Genomic DNA, 24896 nt, shown 5'->3' with positions numbered 1-24896 from the left:
ATACTCGCTCCTTTTACTCGTTCTTCCACATATATACTGTACATCCAGATATCTACACATCATCCGCTCCTCCATCCATCCCATCAGCTCGTCTTCTGTCCGTCGCTCCGTCCATCAGCTGCTGTTTTAACCGTTCTGATGCCTTTTCTGCCTCCTTTGTAGAGTTAATGACCCATTCCCCCTCATTTCCCATGTCTGTCTGCTCTGTGTGTGTGTGTGTGCATGTGTGTGTGTGCGTGCATATGTGTGTGTGCGCGTGTGTGTGTGTGTGTGTGTGTGTGTGGTCTGACTGATGGCCATTCTGTGTGTCGGGGCATGACAGGGCCTCTAAAGAGAGGAGGCAAAGTGAAAAGAAAGAGAGCGAGCAAGCCAAGACGGATAGAGAGAGAGGGCATAGAGCATGCGAGGATTTTGTCTGTTGGTGTGTGTGTGTGTGTGTGTGTGTGTGTGTGTGTGTATGTGTGTGTGTGGGTTGGGGGGTTGCAGGAAAGGGTCAGTCTAATTTGCAGCTCATTGAATAGAAACAGGCTTCCTCTGACGGACGGGTTGGGGGGTCGTCACTGTGTTAGTGTGTGTTAGTGTGTGTGTGTGTGTTAGTGTGTGTGTGTGTGTGAGGCTCTGTGGGAGAGAGTTGAGTATAAAAAAGCAGCAGGAGCAGTTAATTTCTGACAGCAGCCGCCCAGATACTTTACAGCTATTTCCACACTGATGCATTTAGAGACTGTTGGTTATCAACGTTTCCTCCAACTCTGCCAGATCTTATTTAATTGTTTTAAAGGAGACATATTATCACACAGCAGAGGTTGAATATAGTCAAAGGTCCAAAACTTGAGGTGAACGTATGTAAAAATGCTGCCTGCAAGTCAAAAGTCAGGGCTTCAACCTGCAAAGTTACCTCTACTTCCTCCTCGTGGCTGTCCTGACGTAGCTTTTGTTGCTAACGTTGTTCATGTTGTTCACTCGCATATTTCAGATGTGATTCAGCTCCAACATGTATAGATGATTTGAGAAGTTGACATTTGGAGTAAAGAAGGAGAAACAGAAGTGAAATCCTGCTTCTGCGGTGAGCAGAAGTTCTGCAGTGTAATATGGCTTCACTAGATATGTCACTGAGAGTCTTTCTTAACGTCGACATCATTCTCAACAATCTCCACCAGCATCAGGAACTTGTAGGAGAAAATACAATCACAGTTCTTGCCGTCCTCACTTCCTGTCTCCATTGCTGCTGCTGCTGCAGCTCTGATGGAAGTTACATTTTTGAAGAGTCAGCTATGGCGTAACACCTTCACGCAGAGGTATAAATCAAGTTTAACAGGTAACAACGCTGCCTCCCCCCCCCCCCACCCCACCGCTGCTAAGGGGGAAGAACTGCTGGGAGGCCGACTAGAGCTCTGTGTGCAACTCTGTCTCCTAGAAATGACTTTCATATACGACTAAACTGTTTCCCACTTTATGTCTTATCAAACATAATCTCTGCCTGGATGATGTTCACAGTAATGAAGCTACATTTCTATGTGTCTCTGCAGTGGGAGGGAGGAGGTCGGGGTGGATGCAGGACTCTGACAGCAGAGATCCGGGTTCACATCCTGAGTCCTGTGTGTGTTCAGGTTTGGTTCAGGTTAGTGAAAGATGCTGCTGTGGCTTAAATGTTCATAAACATGTTGAGCTTCAAGTCACTGCAGACTTTTTTCTGTATTAAACAGAGACCAGGATCTTTCTCTGACCTGAACCAAGTCTGAACACAACCACAACACTTTCACTATTTTCAGTCTCATGCTCCAGTAGACTGTGTGACAGACTACTCACTGCTGTCCTCAGTCCACTGAAATACAATATGACATATAACTGGCTGATAAGATAAATGGTCCACAGCCTTTTCATTTTAAAAAGCTAACTGCATTAATCAATGAATTAATTAATGTGAAAGCATCTTACAGTCTCCTGCCTGTATGAGAATAACAAACTGAGGAGGCAGACTGCTCCACTGTGTTATTAACGTCATGTCTCCAGCAGTCAGCAGCCTCTCTGCTCCACTGTGTTATTAAAATCATGTCTCCAGCAGTGAGCAGCCTCTCTGCTCCACTGTGTTATTAAAATCATGTCTCCAGCAGTGAGCAGCGTCTCTGCTCCACTGTGTTATTAACGTCATGTCTCCAGCAGTCAGCAGCCTCTCTGCTCCACTGTGTTATTAACGTCATGTCTCCAGCAGTGAGCAGCCTCTCTGCTCCACTGTGTTATCAACGTCATGTCTCCAGCAGTGAGCAGCCTCTCTGCTCTGCTGTGTTATTAACGTAATGTCTCCAGCAGTCAGCAGCCCCCCCGCTCCACTGTGTTATTAACGTCATGTCTCCAGCAGTGAGCAGCCTCTCTGCTCCGCTGTGTTATTAACATCATGTCTCCAGCAGTGAGCAGCCTCTCTGCTCCACTGTGTTATTAACGTCATGTCTCCAGCAGTCAGCAGCCTTTCTGCTCCGCTGTGTTATTAACATCATGTCTCCAGCAGTGAGCAGCCTCTCTGCTCCGCTGTGTTATTAACATCATGTCTCCAGCAGTGAGCAGCCTCTCTGCTCCGCTGTGTTATTAACGTCATGTCTCCAGCAGTCAGCAGCCTCTCTGCTCCGCTGTGTTATTAACATCATGTCTCCAGCAGTCAGCAGCCTCTCTGCTCCGCTGTGTTATTAACATCATGTCTCCAGCAGTCAGCAGCCTCTCTGCTCCGCTGTGTTATTAACATCATGTCTCCAGCAGTGAGCAGCCTCTCTGCTCTACTGTGTTATTAACGTCATGTCTCCAGCAGTGAGCAGCCTCTCTGCTCCGCTGTGTTATTAACATCATGTCTCCAGCAGTGAGCAGCCTCTCTGCTCTGCTGTGTTATTAACGTAATGTCTCCAGCAGTCAGCAGCCCCCCCGCTCCACTGTGTTATTAACGTCATGTCTCCAGCAGTGAGCAGCCTCTCTGCTCCGCTGTGTTATTAACATCATGTCTCCAGCAGTGAGCAGCCTCTCTGCTCCACTGTGTTATTAACGTCATGTCTCCAGCAGTCAGCAGCCTTTCTGCTCCGCTGTGTTATTAACATCATGTCTCCAGCAGTGAGCAGCCTCTCTGCTCCGCTGTGTTATTAACATCATGTCTCCAGCAGTGAGCAGCCTCTCTGCTCCGCTGTGTTATTAACGTCATGTCTCCAGCAGTCAGCAGCCTCTCTGCTCCGCTGTGTTATTAACATCATGTCTCCAGCAGTCAGCAGCCTCTCTGCTCCGCTGTGTTATTAACGTCATGTCTCCAGCAGTGAGCAGCCTCTCTGCTGCTCCGTCAGCTCAGAGGAAAAACATCTCTGTTCATCACGCTGAGCGGCTGCAGGGTTTCTGAGGTGAAACAGACTGAACACCGACTTATTTTCTTCACCTCAGAGTTGGTTAAAGCTGTTTAATGCTGCAGTGTGTGTTGGTCAGCTGGTCTCGTTTGTTACTGCTGGAGTTTGCTGCTCCGCTAACATTCGACAGTGTAGAAAGTTCACAATATACTTCAAGTTAGTCTCACAAAGGTTATCATTTATTCATTAAATTAAAATGAATGAACTAGCAGATAACTCCAGCATGTGCACGCTGGAGACAGTCTGTTCTGCCTTTTTTGTTTTCCGTCAACACCACATGTCAGAATTTTCAACAAAGGCGGCGGCCAGTAATACAAAGGCCTTTGAGTTAGACAGGGAGGGAAAACCCTGGATCAGTAGGGCCTGGACCCCTAAAAGTTGCCAAGTCGATGCATCAGTCAATAAGCTTGAATGACTTGAACACATAACTGTGATGGAAACAGAGGACGGCGCCACGCGGAGCGACTGTGTTTTCTGCTCCGACGCTCAGTTTCAGTGTTAAATGCAGCAGTTTAAGTTGATTAAACTGTTTAAACAGACCAGCGTCTGTAGCAGACACATGAATAATATTTCTCATAGGAGGCTGGATTTAAAGAAACAAGAAGTAATGATGTTTAGTATGTAGGCCTTTAAGAAAGACATGTATGTAACGACATAAATACAGAGAAATATAGATAAGAATATAAAAATACAACCCAAATTTAGTCGTCATAGATTGCAGTAATAATTAATAAATATTTAAATAGACATAATAGTAAAGAGTTGTTGTTCAGTCTCACAGCACAGGTGATACTGGAACAGGGAACCTCTTATAGCTGCGACAGTCAGCTATTAAAACGATTCAATTAATCTCCAACTAGTTTGAATCCATTAATCGTTTTAATTTCTCTGATTCCAGCTTCTTAAATGTGAATATTTTCTGCTTTCTTTGGTCTCTATGACAGTAAACTGAAAACAAGACATTTGATGACGTCATCTTGAACATTGATCCACACTTTTCACCATTTTCTGACATTTTATGGACAACAAATATCTGATCAGTTAAATCGAGAAAATAATCAACAAATTAACAGCATGAACACAGATAAAACCATCATATCTCATTTGTAAATGGCTGCACTCTGTTATTTCCTCCTAAATGACTCATTACTGACTGAGAATAGAAAACATGAACACAGACATGAGACAGAATAAAGTGTGATTTTTTCCACGATGAGTCAGTCTGAGACTTGTTTCCCAGGAGGGAGAGTTTAAGAAAAAGGATGAAGAATAAAACTCGTCTTTGTCTCGTGTCCAGAGGAAGTTTTTTTTTATTGTTGACAGGATATTTCTTTCGTCTGTGTATGAAGGAAGTGTCTCGGCTTTGTAATCTAATAAGTATGACAGTCTATGTCACATGATGATGAGGGAAGGAATAAAGCACAGACCTCAAATGCTTTCAGCCATTTCTACCTCCAGAGAATAGTTCCTATAATATGTTAGCAGAGGTTTTGATTATGTTTTAGATGTCGGTCACATGGAGCTGCTTGTTAATATCTCTGTATACATGATTCTACATCCAGCTGTTCTCCGTCTCTAAACACCAAAACTCCAAAATGATCGATTATTTGCATCTGATTGTAATTATTATCTCTAAAGGCAGCAGTGAACTCTCACATCTATCAGACCTTCAGTCATTTGGGTGAACTGTCCCTTTAATTTGCACCCTGTAACTCTTGAGTCTCGTCATAAAATAAAAATCTTTATTTACATTTTTCTGTATCGAATGTTCAATCTGTGCCTGAAAGTCGGGCTCATGCCTGATGACATCATTTCCTGCAAAACCACAAGAATTTTGGTCTCGGATGACAGTGAGACTGCAGTCGCATGTGAATGTGTGTGTGTGTGTGTGTGTGTGTGTGTGTGTGTGCGTGTGTGTGTGTGTGTGTAGGCTGTGGTCCTCTATTAATCCTGTTCGGTCTGACAGTAAGTGTTGTTCAGGTTGAGAAATGAATTACCCTGCAGGGCGGGTAGCACACTCATTCATCACCATCACACACACACACACACACACACACACACACACACACACACACACACACACACACACACAGTGTTTAGATGTCTATCTGCAGTATTTTCCTGTCATTGTGTTGCGGCAGCAGCAGTTGTTCCGCAGCGAGACGGCTGCTAACTAACACTTTTCATTCTGAGCTGAGACCATAAAACACTCCGAGTGAATCATCTCTCTCATGCTGGACCTTCTTTTGTAATTCTGAGACCCTGAAACACAAAATGAATCACAGCAGTGTGTATCTCATTGCCTGGGACACAACAGGGAATGTATAATACCCCCCCCCCCACAGTATCCAACCTCACTACTAGATGCCACTAAATCCTTCACACCGCTCCTTTAACAGTTTCAATTCAGGACTTGTAATGGAGTATTTCTACTTTTACTGAAGTAAAGGATCTGAGTGCTGCTAGCGAGCTAATCATCATCTTGCATGTTTGCTACTGACTGACCACTGTGTGAGCTGTTAACTACACTTCCTTCTTATTGTTGATTTATGGTTTGTTTTTATTTGAAAATGTGACAACAGACACATTTTAGTAGGAATTTATAGTTGAACATAATGTTTGTAGTGTTTTTACTGCCCTGGCACTGAGCTTTATTATCCGATATTTCTCTGAGCAGACGTCTTGCTGGATGTGAGAACAACACAGTGGAGGGATATGATGAGTGACCAGCTACCTGTTTTTTTTTGCTATTTTCCAAAAAGGATCTTAAGAGCGAAACCAAAGAACACCAAAGAAAATTGTTGCTTTTAAGAGTGAGATGAAACAAAATGGAAAGATGATCCTGATGGAGGTCGCAGTGCAACATTAACACATCTATATGATGCACACTGTCCTTTAATAAAGTGCAGTGGGAAACAAAAATGTCTATATATAAACCATAGAGGGCTTCAATACGCATGCAAAACTACACTCTACAGGGAAAATATAGGACACAAGAAAAAGAAATCAAGTATTGAACATATAAAATACATTGATGATGCTTAATGAGACATTAAAAGAAAGTATTGTAGGAAATTACTAAAGTTTAATAGAAACAACATGCAGATTCTCAACAGCATCATCAGAAATGGAACTGGGAAAGCAGAAGACACTGGTTATTTTAATAAGAACAATAATTATATCATAGACCATGTAAAAGATATCGCTGATGAATCAAATGACTTCTGAATGTTGGTCCAACCCGAGTAAATGACATCTATGTCACGAGGCTGGTTGGGGAGATATGAGCTGTTCCTTACAGGAGTTCATGAAAGTGACATCATCGTGATAGTGAATAAATAAAAAGTAAAAAGTCTAAAGATTTGAATTCTTTCGATATGAAACTTATAAAGTCTATATTGAATGTGTTGTGAAACCGTTCACACGTATTTGTAATCAATCAACCAGATTAAAACAGTAACGACGTTATTCCTGTTGTGAAAAACATTTATTTTCAAACTATAGAACAGTTTCTTTGCGTCCAAAGTTCTATAAAATATTAGAAAATGATTTGTTAAAGTTTCATTGATAAACAGCTCACTAAGTGATCACCAGTATGGATTTCGATCTAACTGGTCCAGCTCATCGGCAGTAATGGAACTAGTGGAGAAAACAAAGACTTTACATTTGAGGTTTTTATCAACTTAAACATTGTTTTGATACCATTGATCATGGTCTTCTTATGAAGCAGTAACATTCTCCTGGTTGAAGAGTTATCTAGAGAATCAGCATCAGTTCAGATTCATAGCAGTGAACTCAGAGAGGTTACCTGAGGGGTTCCTCAAGGCTCTGTACTGGGACCCAAACTGTTTATACTTCATGATAATGTTTCTGTCTTCATTTGCTTGATGTAATTATTATGATTGATCAATGTACAGTTTATGTACATTCTTTTGTAACACTGTTATAATAAGGACCATCTTTTACAGTAAAACTAGCAAAGCCGACTCACCTCCTACCGTCCCCTGCACATGCTCAGTAGGAGGAGAATTACCCGTTTTGGTGTTTTAATGTGAACGGAGGTATTTGCAGCGTTTTAGAATTTCGCAGGTTAATGTAGACGTCATCTCAGATGTAAAACGCTTCCTAAACCTGCAGCTTTGCTATCAGTGAGTTAGCTGCTCTGTGGCGGTTTAAGCTACAGTTTGAGACGCTGGTCAGGATTTGCTTCTGGCTGGCTTCAGTTGTGTTTTTCATGTTGGGACACAACAGGGATGAAGTTTTGTACATCATTGTTTTTCTGTCTAAGTGACAGAATATCTGTTACTACTTCAGTTTCCCATCTAGTTTGAAGGATTAAAACTGGCCAGACTTCCTAATTTAAACCTTGTCTGTTAGCTGAACCCCTGCTTGAGTAACGATCATCATTGAAAGCCCACAGATCCATTAGGCTTTATTTACAAAGACGGTCTTAGTGCTTTTGTTCATACTTCCTGTCAGGATGTCTCTGCAGCCTCCAGTCTGAGCGCCGTACCTGCCAGCAGTATAAACAGCACGAAGCTCTGCCGATAAACTTGATTCAGGCGCAGCGCGGACTGAAGCCGACAGCAGCGGTGGTTTCAGCAGACCCTGCGGTGCCGTTAAGGGTCCGGAGTGCAGGGCCATTTGTCTCTTCGTCGATGGTATTGACAGCTTCAAAGCCCGCCGGGAGCCTAAAGAGACGATCAACACTCCACAGTAAACAGGATTTATGTCCAAATTGTGTTTTCTAACTAAACTGAAAAGCTGAAGTATCGGATCTGGAGCTGTTGCGTGATTTATATAGTCAGGCAGTGTCTCTCAGGTCCCATAATTCCCTCTGCAGCTCTGCTGAAGTTGAGACATGTTGCTGAATGACTTTATATTTTCAGCCAGTCTGATTACAAACAAATTCCAAAGTTCTTCAAACTATATCTGTGTAAATCTGTGACTAAAAATCTTTTGCAGCAGCTTTCCCACCAACAGCTAAAATCTGTTTATTTTAACCATGATGGAAATAGATTGTTTTGAGAGATGATATACTTAATCATTTAGTTGGAAAGTTTAGTTGGAAATTTCATGACAGTCTGTCTTGGACCAAAGTGTCGGACAGCTCAACTGACGAATGACGTCATGTTCCTGAAGGAGCAAAGGACAAAGACATGATGCAGATTCAGTTGGATTTGTGGTGAATAAAGTGATGAACAGAAATCTCCCCACTGGGTTTTAATTGTTACACAGTCGCTGAACTTATGGGAACTCCCAACATGACTTTCAGCTACATAGAACACAACATAGACTTCATATCGATTAGTTAGTTCTTGGATTATGAAGTGGCCATAAGTCCAGTTTAAAGGTCTTTTCACACCAGCAGTCAGTAAGACGACAAAGAAACGTTTTCAGGAGTCTAAACGTATGAAGTCCTTCATGCAGACGTGTGGGTTGGATGTGGTGAACAGATCTGAGGACAGTTTAAGTATCTGTCCAGACATGTTGCTGTGGACGGACTGACGACTGGTCCTGGTGCAGCAGTTATGTCAGTGAACAGCTGTGATGATATTTCCATCTATGAATTCCTTCATTGGACTGTATATCTGCTGTTATAGACGTGTGACAGTGTGTTATAGACGTGTGACAGTGTTACAGATGTGTGACAGTGTGTTATAGATGTGTGACGGTGTGTTACAGATGTGTGATGTGTAATACTGATGTGTGACGGTGTGTTATAGACGTGTGACTGTGTTACAGATGTGTGACGGTGTGTTACAGATGTGTGACGTGTGTTACAGATGTGTGACAGTGTGTTATAGACGTGCGACTGTGTTATAGATGTATGATTTGTGTTACAGATGTGTGACAGTGTGTTATAGATGTGTGACAGTGTGTTATAGATGTGTGACAGTGTGTTACAGATGTGTGACAGTGTGTTACAGATGTGTGACGGTGTGTTACAGATGTGTGACAGTGTGTTATAGATGTGTGATTTGTGTTACAGATGTGTGACGGTGTGTTACAGATGTGTGACAGTGTGTTATAGATGTGTGACAGTGTGTTATAGATGTGTGACGGTGTGTTACAGATGTGTGACGGTGTGTTACAGATGTGTGACAGTGTGTTACAGATGTGTGATGTGTGTTACAGATGTATGATTTGTGTTACAGATGTGTGACGGTGTGTTACAGATGTGTGACAGTGTGTTACAGATGTGTGACAGTGTGTTACAGATGTGTGACAGTGTGTTACAGATGTGTGACAGTGTGTTACAGATGTGTGATGTGTGTTACAGATGTATGATTTGTGTTACAGATGTGTGACGGTGTGTTACAGATGTGTGACAGTGTGTTACAGATGTGTGACAGTGTGTTACAGATGTATGATTTGTGTTACAGATGTGTGACGGTGTGTTACAGATGTGTGACAGTGTGTTACAGATGTGTGACAGTGTGTCACTGCAGAGAATCTCTGCAGTTCACTCAGAGAGGAGCTGAGCTGCAGAGAAAACACTCTGCTGAGTAAATAAGTGTGAGTCTGTCGTTGATTTAATGTGCAGTTTTCTCTGTAAACGCCTCAAGGCTGCAGCAGCTGGACAAGCGTTTTCCCAGGACGCTTTACTGCTCAGAGACCCAGGAGAGGGCTCAGTGTGTGTGTGTGTGTGTGTGTTCAGTCAGGCATATTTCCAGATGGTACCGTTCCTCTACTGTCCTGTTGGTCTGAGCTCTGCACAAACACACACACACACAAACACACACACACACACACACACACACACACACACACACACACACACACACACACACACTGGTTTGAAATTCTATACGTCAGCAGATATTCAAATGCTTTCATGACTTTCTTCAGTGTTTACACTCGGACTGAAATGTCTTCCAGCACTTCTATTTTAACTGCTATTTCACTGTTCGGTATTTCTGTTGTTTGAAATGTTTCATCAGCAAAATTTCACATCAACTTTCTTCAGGAAATTTAACCATTTCTAGTTTTTTATTAAATGTGGAACAAATGACTTGCACTGTGAAAGGTGCTGCTCACAGTGACCAACCCACAGTAAGGATTATTACCCAACTGGGCTTTATCGTACGATATCATCTTACAGCTCTGTTTTAGTTTTACGGCCTGCAGCTTTACTGTTTGTATCATCATTTTCAGAGCGGTAAAAACCCCACCATACGCCAGCTGTCCACAAACAGCAGACAGACACAGTTAGCAACTAGCTGATGAAGGAAATATAACATTTAGCAGCTGAAGAGACCAAACCAGAGCTAAAAGGACAGAGAATATTGGATTTACATTTATCAGACGGACAGAAACACGACTCCAAATGAATGATGGTGCACCTTATAACACCTGATCCTGGTTCTGAGAAACCAGGATACTGTTGCTTGTGAACAGCTGATCCAGGTTTCTGAACGTAGAAAATCAAGATACACCTGCACACAGATGATCAGAGACCATACTGTTAAAACCATGTAAACGGGGATATTATTAGTATCCAGGTTTTTGATGTAAACATCATATATGATCATATCGTCATGTGATCAAGACCAGGATACGACTCACACAGGGATATTAATGTAAACACACAGCACATGTTGCTACATGTCTGCTTGATAAGTAAATAAGCAACTGCTTACTATATTCTCTAACTTTATTAGATGATAATATGTCAATATGTAGTTATTGTGCTTCCCCCAAGAGGCCAAAACAGACTGAATGAATGCAGGTTTAAGCTAAACATAAGAGTTAGCATAGACTCACAATGGACAGTAAAACATATTTCAAAATTGATTCCACACATTCTTCTACCTCGTGGAAACCTGGATAGCCTACACTACCCACAATGCAGCTGGAGCTTGTGGTTGTGTTATACTAATAGCAGCTAATGTAGCCTGGAGCTGCTGAGCCTCCAGCAGTAGATGAGGAGCTACAGAGGGTCCGCTAACGTCTCTCCGCTAACACCCACACACCCACATTCTTTTAACTTCTCAGACTCTTCGAGCGCCAGCTGACACTGACTCAAGTGACATCACCAGTGACATCATCAGCCGCCTCTGGAGACATATGCAGTAGTACTACTCCCCAACACCTGGAAACACACTTTAGTATTCAGTGAGACTTCAGCTGCTGTCTGTTCAAGTCTTCAGTCACACTCTATATTATGTTTCCTTCATCTGATTATGTGTTCATGTGTCTTCACGTTTTTATTGATATTCAAATTTAAAATCCAGATTTACAAGTGTTTGTTATCTGCTGTCTTTCCTAAACGTTACTGACCGACAGCAGCAGTGTTATCATGACTGAAACCACTTGTGTTTAAACTGAGTGAAATATTTAAAACCAATTTATTATGATTTTTTTTCCCCGCCTGATCAATCCACAAGAATAAAAAAAAGAACATCTGGAGGTTTGAATGTTGTTTGTAGTTTAAGAGAGAAAACCAGACTGACGCAGATGTTTCTGACCTTCGTTCGTCATGGAAACTATCAGCTGCTGCTGTAGCTTCAGGTTTCAGTCACTCAAAGCACCGACAGTAGTAAACATCAGCTAGCATGACACTTCATTTTTTGTTGGTTAAAAGTTTTTTCTGCTCGCAGTGTTAAACAGATTCTGTCTGTTGAAGCTGTGAGACTATTAATTCCATTTAGAGAGTGACGCTTAAAAGTCAGAATATTCTGAAGTGGAGGCGCTCGGCGGCACTGTGAGCTGTGAAAAGGCTCTCGGCTCTGTCAGGGACATGAAACAGCAGCCGGTTCACAGGAGAGCAGGCAGAGCTGGTTTATGTTGGAAACATAACAGTGACGACCTGCAGAAACACTCAGAGGTTCAGATGCTCTGAAGACTCTGGTAACTGCAAATATTTTAATATTAAAGCCCTTCAAAACTTCAAATCTTATGCATTTCTCTTCTCAGCCCCATGATGCATTGGGGGGAATTATGAGCACAGCTTTGCTTTCTTGCTGAGAGTTAGATGAGAGGAGTGATATCTCACTCTTATCTGTCCACTGTTTAGAATAGTATTAGGATTTGTATAACAGCGGTTTGTTGTATTTACACTTTGTTCTTGCCTGAATTAAACAAACCAGATATAACATGTTGATTAATGAGTTTTAGAGCTGCTGCTAGCGAGCTGTTTCTCTCTGTGTCTAGTCTTTGTGCTAAGCTAAGTTAGCCAGCTGTAGCTTCATATTTACTGTTCAGACACTGTACAGACAGAATGAGCACATTTACCAAGATGTCAAACTTATTCGTTTAAACATAATAAGATAATAATACGTCTGCGTTGTACAGCGGGATGAGAGGGCGACCTGCAGAAGGGACTCAGGCAGCAGTAACAGAAATATACGTTAGCGTTAGCTACGTGGTGTTGGACTGTTTGTCTGCTTTGTTCTGTTCCTTTATCTATTTCTCTTATAAAAACTAGCATTTTAATGTTTTATGCTGTTTATTTAAAGTATCTTGAGTTGCAAGTAACTAAGTGTTGTTACTTAAATACATTTTTGCAGTACTTACTTGAGTATTTCCATTTGAAAACTTTGTTAGCTAGTTCAAGCTAGCTCCACCTGGAGCAGCCACAACAATAAAATACTGCTTATTCATTGACTCATCAGTATTAACAATGTATTTTTACTTCAGTACTTTAAGTATATTTAGCTGGTAATACTTCTATACTTTAACCTAAGTAGGATTTTAAATGCAGGACTTTTACATGTGATGGCATATTTGTACACTGATGTATTGGTTCTTCAGGGTGTGAGTACTCGGTGTTGGTGTTGGAGACTCGGGGTGTCTGCAGGTCTTAGCTGGACTCCTTCTGAACAGGAACTTTTACCTGCTGAACTCATAAACCTCGGTGACATTTGGAAACACATTCACACTCATTTAATTTAATAGATTCAAACGCAGCGTTCGACATGTCTGTGTGTGTGTTTGCATGGTGTTCACTGGGAAGAGCATAAGCAGACTTCTTGTTCGGCTGTAACTCAGCACCCCCCCCCCCCCCAACCCCCCCACCCCCCCACCCCACCACCCCCCCCTCTCTCTCTCTCTGTTTGCTCCATTTAACTGAAGCCACCAGCTACATGAATACCCATGAACAGCCAGGAGCTCTGCCAAAAGCTCCATTACAATCTGCCCTCCACCCCCCCCCCCCTCCCTCCTCTCTGCTGCTGCCTCCCTCCTCTCTCCCCTCTTCTTCTCCTCCTCCGCCTCTTCTTCTCTCACTCTGAATCACTCTTGAACTTCCACTAAACCAAAAAAAATATGCAACCGCCCGAACGTTACACCCATATGTGACAGTGTAACATGTGACTATGACACCATGTTCATCAGTCTGCTGATAGAACCGCCTCCACTCTGCTGGTCCTTGGAGTCCCTCAAGGAAGCAGTCTAGGGCCCCTGGATTTTTTAAAATTATTTTTATTTATTTTTTTGATAGAACTTTATTTTTTCACCTTTTTTGATTTAACAACATCCACAACAGACACAACAGTCACATGTCCAGAGGAGTGAACCCAGCAGCACCGACAGATGAATGCAGCTCGTTAACTCATACGAGTAGGTGGATGGTTGTATTTCCAATTTAAGATAATTAGCCATCTAACTATTAGAGTAGAGAGAGGGGGGGGGAGGGCACCCGCATGAAGACTTCAGAGTTTTGTTTTTGTTTGTTTTTTTTGGAGAAAGGCCAGAAGGTGTAACGGCTGCGTACGGGTTGATTACTGCGATTGACACGGTGTTAAAAACAGATTTATAGGAAAGAAGCAGTCAGAACATACGCAGCAGTATGGCTGACGACTGTCTATCACGTCTAGGGTGATAAACCTGCTTTAATCTTTGCTGGTCTGACTGTCGTCCGATATATACGGTGTATAAACTGTCTGATGACATCGTGGTACACATCACAGTTCTGTGGAGTGATTTTGATCTTTGGGGCGTCAACGGTTTGTACGTTCAGGTCTGAATCAGCGCTCGAGTCGATAAACTCGTTGGTTAAGTTTCTTTTCACACAGAGAAAAATCCAAACAAACCAAACTGCATCTGTAAAAACCATGTGAGAGTGTTCTCTCCTCTCATTGGTCAGATGTGATGAGTTTCTTTTCAAATTCCTGATTGTATTATTCCTGCAGTTCTACAATATTTCTAGTTAAGCATAAAAAAGAAAACTTATAAAGAAGCACGATTGTAAAAAATGATGATGATGACACGTCTGGTTATGAGAAGTGAAGCGTGATTCCACTTTGTTCCGTCTGTTCCCGCCATGTAGCCGGTTAGCTAACGCTACTCTGCCAGCTGTTTGCAGATATCCTGTGGCTCGGCAGGTAGAGCAGAGTGTTCGCTCATCACAGGATCGGCGGTTCGATCCTCAGCTGCTCAAAGTGCAACATGATGGAGACGCTGCAGATGACGGCCAGTTCAATAATGAACTAACGAGTATCGTGTGTGTATCTACAGCCTGATATATCTGATTAAAACACGTCAGTGAGTCACACCGCTGCTCTGGGTCACATGATCCTTCATCATGAAGTTAGTTAGTTTAGAAACGGCTCCAAAGACTAATAACAGCATCATGTTTTCAGTCTCCAGAGAGTAGTTCTGTGTACGGCAGACGCTACTGAGCATGTGCAGGAACGTGATTCTGTTTACAGCTTCGTTAGCTTGTTGTGCTGCAGATAAACAACCTCTGACTTTGTTCTGCATTGTTTGTTGTAAAGACACTTTCCTGGTCGATGACTTTGTACAGTTTTAGTTTTATAAATAATATATAATATTATAAATCACTGTGCTGGGTTTTGGTGTCTGATAAGACTTTAAACTCACTCTCAGCTCTCCCAGCTTTGGTTCGGGAGTCGTATCACCACTGAACTGTCTCTGGCCAGGTTGCATTGTGGGTAATGTACGCACCAGGTTTTGACAAAAAAAAAAAAATTGCATTTCTGGTTCTGCTGCATCAATTTTGTTCCTCTTTTCCATCGTGAGTCTGTTACAGGAGTGTGATGATGAATCTAAGTCGAGCTGGATAAAAAAAATACTTTCTGATTAATCGTGATTCTTATTTGAATGATCTAATATTGATTCTTGAAATTCAGAGGTCGATCTTTGCATTTGTGTCTTTACTCAGTAAACATGCACTAAATGTTAAGTGTAAGCAGTGGTTACTTATTGTAAGCGGTCTATAATAATAGAGTAAGTAAGTACTGTAGATGCTAGCTGCTATATTAGCTGCCTTGAATCACGACAGTCCTGTTAAACCGTGAGGTGAACAGTTTGTGGACTGTGGTGACTCAGGATCTGATCTGATCTCTCCGTTTGTGTTCGCTAACGAGATATTTTATTATCTCCGACTCTCCGAGATGTGAAACGGTGGAAGTGGACTGAACAGTGTGCAGGTTCTGCTGTACTCTAGTGTGTCTCTACCTGCCGAGCGGCTAATTACATGACTGATGTCCTGTCAACACAAGTGCAAATACAAACGGTGCCGATGAATTAACAAGCAGACTTTCAGTTTCTGTCTGTGAATCATTAAAGTTGAAACAGTCCATGAGTTGCTGTATGATGATGCAGGTCTGTTATTATTCCTGCTCAACTGTTAATATAATATATTTAATGTGTTTTAGTCTTTTTGTATTTGCTCAACAGTCCACAGTTTAATAGTTGAGGTTAATGTTCACAGTGTTGCTCAGGTGTTGAATGTAGAAGAAATTCAATTTCCCAGAATAAACTGAGAAGTGCTTCATATAATATTAGTTTATTATTGGATGTAACTGAATCAAGAATCAGAATTAATGGATTGTGGACTTCAGGACTTTAATCTCCTCCACTCAGAAACACGTGTTTGTTCTTCTTCTTCTGTGCAGAATGATGTTTGTGCAGAGTAGGGGTGTTATTCAGCAAAGCACAAATACAAATACAAATACAAATACTACTAGCATTATTTGTTTTCGGGAAGAAAAAATAGCAGCGTGCAGGTTGGTTACATCACTATCTCAGTGTCTCTCCTCTGCTCCGCTGTGACGTCTATCAGCAGGTCTCAGTGAGGGGAGTCACATCCACCTGCTACATGACGCACATTTCCTTATTTGGACATCAGTCCCGGAGTTGAGGGTGTTCCCCAGAGATAAAACTGAACTACTGACACTAGTGAAGCGCTCCCCAGAGATCACTTCACTTATTGTAACACTTTAATTTTCTAAAACTAAAAGCTTAATAAAAACAAAAAGTTTTAAACCTCTTTTCCACTTTTATTCAAATACAAATACAAATAATTTTGCTGCCTCAACAAATACAGATACAAACATCTCTAGTGCAGTTTGTTTTCATTCATCTACTGAAGGAGGAAAAGTTTCTCTGAGCTCATTGAAAATCTGCCTATGTGCATGATTTATGACATCACAACTAGTTTGGAGCCAATCGTGATCCAGTATTGGACCGACACACACTTGAAGCCTCCAGTAAACAAACACTGAGGATGAACTTTATTTTGAAGGAGGAGACATCTGGTGTCCAGCAGGAAAACTTTACAGATCAACAATATTTACAGATTCTGTTGTTTTTGTTTTGTTTTTTTTTTTAAGAGGGAGGAATAGATGTAACTTTAGGAATGTCTAACTAGGTAAGTAACCTTTTTAATGGGAAACAGCATGTTTTTATACGTCTGAAACAAGTCTGGAGAGGATCTTTAAAATGTTTTCCTCACTGGAAGAAAGACAACCTCTGAACAAAAGTACAATAAAGTATCTGTCCACATACTTTTGGCCATATAATGTGTGTGTGTGTGTGTGTGTGTGTGTGTGTGTGTGTGTGTGTGTGTTTCATTCTGTCCTCTCTGTTGTCTCCGCCCCTTCCAGGCAGAGAGAGAGTGATGACCGAGCCTCCCCATTGGCTGTGAGTGAGGCTCATGTCCCTCCTCCTCCTCCTCCTCCTCCTCCTCTCTCTCTCTTTCTCTCTCTCAGCCTGAGAGGGAGGGAGGGAGAGTGAAAGTGGAGAGGCAGGCAGGCAGACGTGTTGCAACAGATGGCTTTACCAGTGGCGGTGGCTCGGCGGCGGCTGCACCGAGGAACTCTGGGACGCCGTTAGAAAGAGACAGAGAGAGAGAGAGAGAGAGAGAAGAGAAGAGAGAAGGAGGGAGGGGTAAGAAAGTCACAGCGCTGGAACAGAGCGAGAAAAAAGGAGACCGAGAGAGACCTCCCCCCCCCCCACACACCTCCCCTTAACTTTCTGTCTTCGTCTCTAGACAGACAGACAGGAAGACATGTCAGTGTGAGCGCAACTTGTGTGGATTTGCTCAAAAGAAAGACAAAAAAAAAGCTTTATGGAAGAGATGACTTGTGTGATTTGAGCCTTCATCCTCCTCCTCCTCCTCCTCCTCCTCCTCCTTCCTTCCTTCCTTCCTGGGGGTCAGAGAGGAGAAGAACACCTGCCGACAGCGAAGGAGGTCCAGAGGAAGGAGACGCAGCAGCAGCAGCAGCAGCAGCAGGAGGTACAGGAGTGTTTCTACTCTCTTCTACTTTATTATTTTACTTCTTCTTCTTCTTCTTCTTCTTCTTCTTCTTCTGCTGCTGCTGCTGTGAGGTCGTCATTTATGGGCTTATTTGCAAAGTGTGTGTGTGTGTGTGTGTCAGTTCTGCTCTACTTCACTGTGTGTCAGTTTCTGTGGTCAGAGCAGCTTTGTTACTCTGTGTGTGTGTGTGTGTGTGTGTGTGTGTGTTGCTCTACTTTTCTCCTGGCGTTAGTTTTGAGGCCATGTTGTCACTTGTCACACTTGTTTTGCAGCAGTGTGTGTTTCACGTGCTGCTGCTTTATTAACTGTGTGTGTGTGTGTGTGTGTGTGTGTGTGTGTGTGTGTGTGTGTGTGTGTTATTGCTTCCTGCTTTAAGAACACGTGGGAGTGTGTTTTAGCTGCGCAACACTGAGGTCAGTCAGGAGAGAGAGAGAGAGAGAGAGAAATAAAGAAAAAAGGAGGGATGAATGTAGGGAGGGAGAATGAAGGAAGGAAGGAAGGGAGGGAGGGAGGGAGGGAGGGAGGGAAGCTGTTCCACCCGAGCTCTGCTTTTATTATAATGATATTATTTTTTTATGTTTTCCTTACTAAGTAACAAACGGCTTCACAGGGAATATAAACACAGAAACACAGCTCATAAAAAGAAAAAGTTCTCCAGACAGAAACAATAACGGTGTAGAGAGAGAGAGACGCTGCCGTCACATCAAACTGTCACACATGAGGAAAAAAGTTTGGTGTCTGATCCTCAGCAGACGACATGAAGAGGATGAAAGTCTGCTGTGTGTCAGAGGGAGGGGGGGGGGGGGGTTATCATGTGGTGAGCGTGAACATGCAACACTTCTTCACACTCGTCCGCTGCTTATATATTTCAATCGACTGTTTTTGACGGATGGATGGATGTGAGGCGTTTTCAGCAGCAGATAAACATCGTCAGCGGCTGCATCTCGTGTGGCGTTCGGGGTCCGGAAGGTGTTTCAGTTTTTTGTCGTCTGTTATTCTTGTTCAGGATGTTTAACCACAAACGTCGTCCCTCGTGATGTTAGTAGACTATTCACCATACTAAAAACCCTTCCAGTGTTTAGCAGAGATGTTTCAGGCTGGAACAAAGTTTAAAGGACGATTTCACCGTCACCGTTTTTTTTGCAAGTGAAAAGCAGCAGTCAGGTGTCTGTAATCATCCCTCCTGTTCATACTGGATAGTAAAAGATCCTTCAAATGTGTTTTAATGGAAGTGATGGAGGATAAAATCCACAGTGTGTTCACACAGTCATTTAAAAGTCTGTGTGAAGCTTCTATTCAGCTTCATCAGTCTGAGTTAGTCATATCAAGTGGATATCTGACACATTTACAGTCTTTTTAGCATCAAATTCCCTCTTTGTGTTTCCTCGGACAGTGTTTCCCTGTTGAGCTGCAGGTGGAAGTATAGTAACAAAAAGAGGAACTTTGGCACTAAAAAGACTGTAACGTTGAAAGATATCTACTGGATTTGACTCATTTGGACGCTGAAGCTTCATATTAGCTTCAGACTGTGGATTTTGTCCTCCATCACTTCCATTGTAACTCTTTCACTGTTTATTTGAGTTCATTTGGAAATCATCATGTTATGACCAGCCTCTGTATCAGGAAGTCACAGCTCAGCAGCGACTGTAGATGTTAAGTGTGATTCATGGTGATTTACTCACAAACTGCTTTTAGTGAATATTTGAACAGCGACGGCGTGTTTGTTCTAAAATAAGACAGAAAGATCAACAACACGTCAGCGACTGATACGTTCAGTCTGTTCAGGTTTGATGTGTGAGAGTCGCACACCTGTTGACACCTGTATGATGTTTAAAACACGAGTCTGACAACAGCGTGAAAATTACACCTCTTAACACCTCTGACTCCTCTGTGTTTGCTGTGTCGTGTGTGTGTGTGTATGTGTGTGTGTGTGAACTGCAGTGGTCGGTGTTGGCGGGAACTCTATTGACAGAAACTATTACGATTTGGTTACTGGCTTCCCACCGTCTAACACACACACACACACACACACACACACACACACACACAGTCACACACACACACACACACACACACACACACACACACACACACTCAGCAGGGTAAATGAGGCTGATGCTACTTTGCTACCGCTGGAATGTAAACATTCATTGACCCCAACTCTTCAAATATTAACACACACACACACACACACACACACACACACACTCTCTCCCAGCAGTTGTCGGGCTCCAAAATTAAAGCTTGATATAATAAATTCTTGTTACAAAACAAAGCAATAAACAATTAAAACTACATTAAAGTCATACAATATTTATTTCATCATGTAAAATCAGACTCATTAAAGCAGGAGACACTTCAATAAATGATGAAATGATTAAACAACATCAGTCAGAGTGTAAAGTGCTGTTAGCGTCCTCTACAGGCTGCACTCTGCATTACAGCCACAATATTAACAAACAACTCAACAAACACTCGTCTGCTCTGACAGTCTCACCTGAAGGCGGCGCTACAGGAAACCTGACGGGGACCTTTAAATGTAAAGAGTTTATCAGTTGACCAGTAGACGTTAAAACATTTGGAAATATTAAATCATGTTTAAGATGAAACACCTGCATATTTCCAGCCTCTATATTTATATTCTGGGGCTTTACTGGAATAAAAACTCCTTATTGATCTTCTACTGGTCCTTTATGCAGCCCCTCAGTTCAGCCTCTGTCTGAAACAGGCCGTTTTAGCTCCTGTCTCTTTAAGGCCCCGCCTCCTGATGAGCCCACTCTGTTCTGATTGGTCAGCTTTCAGGAAGCTTCCTCCGGCTCCGGAGGCTACGTAAACAAACTATAGTAGCAGGATTTCACTTCTTTCTCTCCTTCTTTACTCCAAATGTCAACTTGTCAGATCCATCCGTACATGTTGGAGCTGAACAAGACATGGAAACACCTTAGCAACCACCTTAGCAACCACCTTAGCAACCACCTTAGCAACAAAGATTACCAAACAGATGGCCCTTTGTGGGCATGTGAGAACAATCTGACATCATCACGAGGAGGAAGTGGAGGTAACTTTGCAAACCAAACGTTCAGAGCAGGTTGAAGCCCTGAGTTTTGACTTGCAGGCTGCATCTCTACAGCAATCCTACTGCAGTAAAAGTACATAAGTATTATGAGCTTGATGTAGTTAAAGTATTGCAGTAAAAGTACATAAGTATTATGAGCTTGATGTAGTTAAAGTATTGCAGTAAAAGTACATAAGTATTATGAGCTTGATGTAGTTAAAGTATTGCAGTAAAAGTACATAAGTATTATGAGCTTGATGTAGTTAAAGTATTGCAGTAAAAGTACATAAGTATTATGAGCTTGATGTAGTTAAAGTATTGCAGTAAAAGTACATAAGTATTATGAGCTTGATGTAGTTAAAGTATTGCAGTAAAAGTACATAAGTATTATGAGCTTGATGTAGTTAAAGTATTGCAGTAAAAGTACATAAGTATTATGAGCTTGATGTAGTTAAAGTATTGCAGTAAAAGTACATAAGTATTATGAGCTTGATGTAGTTAAAGTATTGCAGTAAAAGTACATAAGTATTATGAGCTTGATGTAGTTAAAGTATTGCAGTAAAAGTAGTGGTTTGGTCCCTCTGACTGATATATTATTATATATGACATCATTAGATTATTAATAGTGAAGCATCAGTGTTAGAGCAGCATGTTACTGTTGTAGCTGCTGGAGGTGGAGCTAGTTTACACTACTTTATATACAGTTAGCTAGTTTAGTCCAGTGGTTCCCAACCTAGGGGTCGGGCCCCTCCAAAGGGTCAGCAGATAAATCTGAGGGGTGGTGAGATGATTAATGGGAGAGGAAAGAAGAAAAAACAAAGTTCTGATACACAAATCTGTTTTCAGTTTTTGGACTTTTTCTCTAATCTTTGATTTTTGCTGAAATATTGGATCATTTGAACATTTATTGAAATGACTGAGATGATGATGATGATGATGATGATGATGATGATGATGATGTAACGGCACTTATTGATGTTTTGTTCAGTGATGGTTTCCTATTGATGGCTGTTTGTTGTTGGTACATGACGGGACGGCTGTGTGTGTGCGTGTGTGTGTGTGTGTGTGTGTGTGTGTGTGTGTGTGTGTGTGTGTGTGTGTGTGTGTGTGTGTGTGAGTCCTGATGATGATGATGATGATGACACTATCGCCTGAAGCTTCCTCTCAGCTTCGTTGGCCTTTGACCTCTCAACCTTCTGTTCTCTGACTGTGTCTCTTCACGTTTCATCAGCCCCGTTACGTGACACGTGACGACACACGAGGCTCGTTTGATAAACCAGATCCATATTCCTGCTCTGTGTGTGTGTGTGAGTGTGTGTGTGAGTGTGTGTGAGTGTGTGTGTGTGTGTGTGTGTGTGTGTGTGTGTGTGTGTGTGTGCTTTAGTTTAGACTCAGACAGACATGTATGGATGTTTGAGTGTGAAAACAGATCTGCAGAAAGCTGTAAAACTACACGAATTACATCCGACACGTCCACCAATGAACCGAGACCGTCATCGGCGACGTCCATCCATCATCATCATCATCATCATCATCAAGTAGATCTCTCTATCTTCCTCCTACGGCTGCTCCGCTGCCTCTCTGAGCCGTGATCACCGCCGGGTCCTTGTTCTTGCTCGTCGACTGCAGCAGAGTCGATCTTTGTGGTCATTTTTACTCCTAAAATACTTCAACACTGATCTGACCAGCGTGAGTTTAGTTTGATTAGTTTAGTTTAGTCTGATAGTGAGTTTTAAAGGACGCCCTCTGCTGGTGAACCACTTCAAACCGTCTGTGGTGCTTAAAGTTCATACATTTAGAATTTGTACACATTGAATATTTCATTTTCCCTCCACGTTTGAATGAAAGTTTGAATGTTGACATTCAACACATTCACCAGAAAAGAGAATAACTGTTCACTTCTACAAAAACAAGCAAAACACTGAAAACACACAATCACATCTTCACCAGGCGTCAGCTGATCCAGCTGGGTACAAGGTCGATACCATGGCAACGCAGCCGGGTGACCTTTGAACTCATTGCAGCCTGGAGGCACACACACACACACACACACACACACACACACACACACACAGTCTTTAGTGTAAATCCCCTTCACTCTCTCTGTCCTCACTTTTACTTTCTCACATTATTTTCTTTTTGTTCTCTTTGTTCCTTTTTCACTAATACTGATTCATTTAGAAAGCCTGTGTGTGTGTGTGTGTGTGTGTGTGTGTGTGCGTGTGTGTGTGTGTGCGTGTGTGTGTATGTGTGCGTGTGTGTGTGTGTGTGTGTGTGTGTGTTTGTGTTTCCAGGTGTTTTCCGTGTAAGAAGTAGTTATGAAGCCTTTTGTGTCTCCAGAGGGAGCTGATGACGTCACTGATGATGTCACTCGAGTCAGCGGCGGGCGGGGCTTGAAGACTCTCGTTGAACACGTTTTCTTGCCTGAGAACGTTTTGTCACGTTCAAGATGTCGACTCGTTAATATTCACAACCTTTCACTTCACTTGTCAAACTTGTTGACGTCTTCTGCTCTTTGTCTTCGGTTTGTGTCGCCGAGTTTTTTAAAGTGAGTTTAATTTTTATTTCTATAATTCTATAAGTCTGAGCTCAGAGTTTCCTCCTGGATGACTGCTGGCTTTATTCCTCACATGGAGCTACGCTAGTCACTCTGCACTAGGAGTGAGCCTGAAAATAAAGACATTATTCAGCAAAGTACAAATAGTGGGTTTTATATTAGTTTCATAGAGATATTGTAACAGTTATGTGTTGGGGATGTTCTCCAGAGATAAAACTGAGCTACTGACACATGCAAAGTGTTTCCAAAGAGACTCTCCAGAACCTGTTGTTCCTCTTCTCCTTTACACAAAGTTAGGTTGTAAAAAAAATAGGCAATAAATGAAAAGTGCAAATCAATAATCACCTCTGAAGTTCTTCCCTACATGTTCCAGGCTGTGCTGTCTGTGTGTTCTGGGTGTATAAATAGGTAGAGGTCTGTCTGCAACGAGCTGATGAGTAAAGTTTGATCTCAGTAGTCAGCGCAGTCGTCTCTGATCTGAGACTCCAGTTAGAGACCCGGTGTGGGGACCAACTTCATAAGGTAGTTTATTCATGAACACTTATTATAACACTTTAATTATATCAAATTAAAAGTGTCATAAAAACAAAAACAGGATTTTTAAGCCTCTTTACACTTTTATTCAAATACAAATACAAATACAGATACTGGGATCTCTGCACATCCCTGGTTGTCACATCATAAAACATGATTATTGATTAACAGATGATGTGTTTAAAGGTTTTATAAAACACAGACAGATGATGTCGTCCTGCTGATAGAGACGCCAGATTAGAAAACGCTGCTACGTGTCGTTCTGGAGTCACATGATCAAACACTGGAGAGTTTCATTTGGAGGATTTTGCTCCAATTTTACTACATCTGATCTATTCTTCTGATCTAATTCTATCTCATCTCATTTATTCTTATTATTATAACACTTTAATTTTCTAAAATTAAAAGTGTCATAAAAACAAAAACAGGATTTTTAAGCCTCTTTCCACTTTTATTCAAATACAGATACAGATACAGATACAGATACAGATACAGATACAGATACTCTGCAGCTCCTCTCAGCTTTACAGCGAGTTTCAGCTCTTTGTTTATCTGCAACTTGTCTTCGGTCTGGAGGAGTTGTAGTGTTTATTCACCGACAGCTTCGCCTGTAGACACACTGCACCGCTACGTCGACAGCTCTACTGCTAACATCAGAGCACAGACGTGATAACGGGAATAACGGCTGCCTCGAGTATCCAGGCGACGTTATCTGTGACGGTAGACGTGTTGTGTGCATGTTATCAGGCAGGTGATGACGCTCTGCTGCAGGTGATCAGTGTATCAAAACAACCAGGACAGGAAGTGCTCATTTTCAGGTTGTGGGAGGCGACTAGTGAACCTTCACCAGAGCTCATCAAGAGTTGTTTTAGT

The 24896-nt window shown here is 42.0% G+C and overlaps 3 protein-coding genes across 7 annotated transcripts in view; 2 read left to right on the top strand and 1 right to left on the bottom strand.

Moving 5' to 3' along the window:
• LOC122981768 (polymeric immunoglobulin receptor-like) overlaps nt 1–24896 on the bottom strand; it is a 724120-nt gene that overhangs the window by 440547 nt on the left and 258677 nt on the right. The gene's annotated exons all lie outside the window — the stretch shown is intronic.
• Nucleotides 1–24896, top strand: part of LOC122981723 — a 930226-nt gene that overhangs the window by 790834 nt on the left and 114496 nt on the right. The gene's annotated exons all lie outside the window — the stretch shown is intronic.
• Nucleotides 17291–24896, top strand: part of LOC122981739 (extracellular sulfatase Sulf-2-like) — a 92104-nt gene continuing 84498 nt past the window's right edge. For 3 of the 5 annotated variants that reach the window (XM_044350453.1, XM_044350455.1, XM_044350452.1), the window contains exon 1: nt 17292–17856. The gene's annotated coding sequence lies outside the window, so the exon portion shown is untranslated. Of the gene's footprint in view, nt 17857–24896 lie in introns of all 5 variants that reach the window. The other 2 variants (XM_044350456.1, XM_044350454.1) reach the window with 1 other exon arrangement.

Source organism: Thunnus albacares, chromosome 5 (assembly GCF_914725855.1).
Source record: "Thunnus albacares chromosome 5, fThuAlb1.1, whole genome shotgun sequence".
NCBI classification, from domain to species: Eukaryota; Metazoa; Chordata; class Actinopteri; order Scombriformes; family Scombridae; genus Thunnus; species Thunnus albacares.
The sequence above is the reverse complement of the archived record's forward strand: the minus strand, read 5'-3'. Positions and strand labels throughout refer to the sequence as shown.